This window comes from Myotis brandtii, unplaced genomic scaffold (assembly GCF_000412655.1).
Source record: "Myotis brandtii unplaced genomic scaffold, ASM41265v1 scaffold382, whole genome shotgun sequence".
Lineage (NCBI taxonomy): Eukaryota > Metazoa > Chordata > Mammalia > Chiroptera > Vespertilionidae > Myotis > Myotis brandtii.
Genome location: NW_005364671.1, coordinates 1299379 through 1303983, shown reverse-complemented (window position 1 = coordinate 1303983; position 4605 = coordinate 1299379).

Sequence of the window (4605 nt, the reverse complement as noted above, 5' to 3'; positions counted from 1 at the left end):
CTGTCGCACATTTTGCCTGTCATCGAGGTCGCAAAGCGCCGCTTTGCGGCTGCCACGTGACTGCCCTTCTGTCAAGCCCTGGGAGCGCCGCTACCGGGCGAGGATCCGCAGCCGGCAGGCGGGGACGCCGGCCTGCCATTGCGGGAGACCCGCAACTGGTTATTCCGGTTTTGTAGTCCAGCAACGGCCTCGTGGTCCCACCTCCCCGCGGCTGGGGCGGGGATCCGGTTCTGTGCTTTCCGTGGTTAGATAGTCACACACAGATGCATCCAGCCTCATAAACCAACTCGGCGCCCTCTGACAGCCCGTCTCACAATCTGCATTTCTTAAATGTATTTTCTCTCACAAAGTTTCACCAAAATACAACTTCATATACCGTCTATTACGCTCAACCTCACTATCCAAGTCAGTTTACACACTCACACTTACTCCCAATTCCCCTGACGCCTGCATCCTGAAACTCTCAGTAGCAGGGAGGTAACCAGACTGCCATGGTAGTAGACAGGGGGGAGACATGGAAACTGAGTGATGTGAGAATATAGGCCCCAGGAAAAAGATGAGCATTTTCTTGTCAGTTATGAGAAATGAAAACCTTTTTATTATTTTTTTAAATCAGAGACAAACATCTTACAAATGGGGAAAACTTGAGTCCAACTTTAAATGTAGTGGGTCTATTTAAATTACTTTCAGAAGTGAAGAAGTTACCAATTACTAAAAGTTTTAACTTGATGGTCGGAGATTGACAGGCTTTGAGTCAAGAAGAGCCAAAGACTATGTACAGTGAAGTGTGACCATTTGTATGTAATGTCATCCTGGTTGGAGGAAGAGTGACTAGAATATGTTCAACTTTGACTTGGGAAAATATCACCTTCTGAACTGTCATAGAGCATTTACTTGCCTTGAAAAGTATGTAAAATCCTGAAAGTGTGAAGTAAGATTACTGATTTTGTGCTGTAGAGTTAAAAACACTAGTGAAATCACCATATAAAGTCAAGGCCTGGGTCTTTGTATTCCTTGAACCATAAAGAAGAGCACCAGGGTGTTTTAAAGACCTAGGTTTAGTCTCTGTGTTCTATGTGATAATCTGTATTTAGACCAGAATTAATTAGATAAGGAATAGAACCCTCCACAGTCACATGAATTGATGTGTTTGTCTAATTGCCATCCCTAAGGACATAATTTCGAAATATAGCTAAAATGTGAATAATGAGGTGAAACACAGTACCACAATTTAAGTGTGGCAATTCATTTGTCCCATTCATATGTCACTCTCAGCACAAGGCAGATCAATAACTGTCTCTAGTTACAGGATTAGAATTAATGCGGCCCTGAAAAGTTGAAGTTTTTCTCTGTGATCACAGAGCAGGGAAAGCCCATTCAAATCCAGTTCTGTGCCCCTTCTCCATCCTCTCTCTCCATCTGGAAATTAAAACAATGTAATGGTAAGAATAACCTAGAGTCTAGGTTATAACCTAATGTCTAGGTCAGCCGTGGGCAAACTACGGCCCGCGGGCCGGATCCGGCCCGTTTGAAATGAATAAAACTAAAAAAAAAAAAAGACAGTACCCTTTTATGTAATGATGTTTACTTTGAATTTATATTAGTTCACACAAACACTCCATCCATGCTTTTGTTCCGGCCCTCCAGTCCAGTTTAAGAACCCATTGTGGCCCTCAAGACAAAAAGTTTGCCCACCCCTGGGACTCTAGGTCCTAGACATTCAGGCATATGGGTCCTAGTACTGCTTTCCCAACCAATTAGCTGGAGAAACTTGGATGGGTCTCTTGGTCTCTCTGACTTCAATCTCTGACATGACTTCAATTTTAGGTGATGAAGAAACAATTATGAAAATGCATGGCAAACATAAAATATTTTTACAAAATGAGCATATATTTCAGTCAGCATTTACTAGGCTTGAGTTCTAACTCTTCCCCTTACAAAAAACTTCTGAGTCTAAATTTTTTGTCTTTAAAATGGGGTTTATAAAACTTATCTCATAGAGTAATTGTGAATATTTAGTAATATAATGCTTGTGAAACTCTTCAGAAACTTTTTTTTTTCAGAAACTTTAAATATTAGTTGCTATTACTCCGTATACCAATTCCTAAATGCTTTTCTCAGGGTCACCTCTTTCATAGAATTTAGGCCAACAGGATTCTTCTCCTTTATAATCACTGCTTTTACTATCTTTACAACACAATTTAATACTCTGATAAAATCTGTAATTTCTTCTCTAATTGTTTCACATATGCATGTTTTAATCTCTCCCGAGGCTGAAAATTCGTTGATTATAGAATTATACCCCTGAAACCTATATAATATTAACAAATGTCACCCCAATAAATTAAAGTTACTTGAGATTATAAGACATTTCATCTCATATATTTTTATATTCATCATAGTTCACACATAGCTTTGAGTACATAATAACTAATATTTTTGAATTAATTTTTATTGGATGTCTAGAATGTACAGATACTTTACACACCTATCTCATTTAATTCTTCCAACCACCATTTTACAGAATAAAAAACTGCTCTGAGCATTTAAGAAGTTCCCAAAGTCATGCTACAAAGTGACAGACCTAGTATTCAAGACTTGGTCAAAACTAGTGCTCTTTCCACTTATCAGGTTGCCTCCCTGTAATTCACCCTCCATGCTGCAAAGTTTGTACAGTTCCTGATTAAGCTGCTTCTTCCCTATGACCTAACTCTTCATGGTTGGATAGCCAGTATCCACAGTTATTGTCCACCACAGGAAACAGAATGAAATAAAAATAAATACTGAGTTAAGCGTACTGGGCTGCATATCTGGCACTTTGGCCAGACAGGTCATGCTGTGCTGTCTGTTCCTAAAACACATAGATAGGAAGGTACTGACATCAGGCCAGGCCTTGAGATATGGTCTCATGACCTCTTCCCAGCACGCAGGCCTTCTTTCTCAGAAGGCCCGGAAGTCTCATTCCAAATTTGGGAGACAAAAGACTGGAAAAAGTATAAATAAAGAGAGTTTCCTCCATATTGGGGGGGCCCAGAATTTGAAAGACACATCTGTCTCTGGGCCTCCACAAAATTTAATAATAAAATGTAACTCCTGTAGTCTGGGCTGCAGTTCAGCCTCTGCTTCGGCAGGGTGCTGTAACTATAGTCAGCTGGCCAGCTTAATAAAGACTCTTAAATTTAAATTCTGAGTCAGTGGTCTATCTCGCTGAGTGAACCCATAACATTTGGAGGCCCCCAGCGAGATCCCGGCAGGGATGAGAGGGACCCCCTATTTAGGGCAGGAGGCTCTCCCCCATTTATTGCCGGGCACGCAGCGAGATACCCCACATCCCTGTGGGGAACGACCACCAAGGAGGCCTCCAGTCTCCATCCCGGGCCCCAGGGAGGCGGAGAAGACTCCACCCAAAACTTTCAATTTGGAAACCGAGCCACCTGGACTCTCGAGAGAGTTTGTCTCCACCAGGTCACAAGCCCACCTCCTTCTGTGCCCAGGCCTCATCGTCCCTCATAGAATTTAGGCCAACAGGATTCTTCTCCTTTATAATCACTGCTTTTACTATCTTTACAACACAATTTAATACTCTGATAAAATCTGTAATTTCTTCTCTAATTGTTTCACATATGCATGTTTTAATCTCTCCCGAGGCTGAAAATTCGTTGATTATAGAATTATACCCCTGAAACCTATATAATATTAACAAATGTCACCCCAATAAATTAAAGTTACTTGAGATTATAAGACATTTCATCTCATATATTTTTATATTCATCATAGTTCACACATAGCTTTGAGTACATAATAACTAATATTTTTGAATTAATTTTTATTGGATGTCTAGAATGTACAGATACTTTACACACCTATCTCATTTAATTCTTCCAACCACCATTTTACAGAATAAAAAACTGCTCTGAGCATTTAAGAAGTTCCCAAAGTCATGCTACAAAGTGACAGACCTAGTATTCAAGACTTGGTCAAAACTAGTGCTCTTTCCACTTATCAGGTTGCCTCCCTGTAATTCACCCTCCATGCTGCAAAGTTTGTACAGTTCCTGATTAAGCTGCTTCTTCCCTATGACCTAACTCTTCATGGTTGGATAGCCAGTATCCACAGTTATTGTCCACCACAGGAAACAGAATGAAATAAAAATAAATACTGAGTTAAGCGTACTGGGCTGCATATCTGGCACTTTGGCCAGACGGGTCATGCTGTGCTGTCTGTTCCTAAAACACATAGATAGGAAGGTACTGACATCAGGCCAGGCCTTGAGATATGGTCTCATGACCTCTTCCCAGCACGCAGGCCTTCTTTCTCAGAAGGCCCGGAAGTCTATCTCGCTGAGTGAACCCATAACAAAGGAGGGAAAAAAATCACTTTTTATTTCTCCAGAATTCCTTCCTGAAGAGAAACAATTTCACTTCAGTGTCACAAACTGAGAGAATAAAAATATATAGAGATTCTCCATAAAGAAAAATGAACAAAAGAAAATATTTTTATTGATTTCAGAAAGGAAGGGAGAGGGAGAGAGAGAAACATCAATGATGAGAGAGAATCATCCATCAGTTGCCTCCTACATGCCCTCCACTAGGAATCAAGCCCACA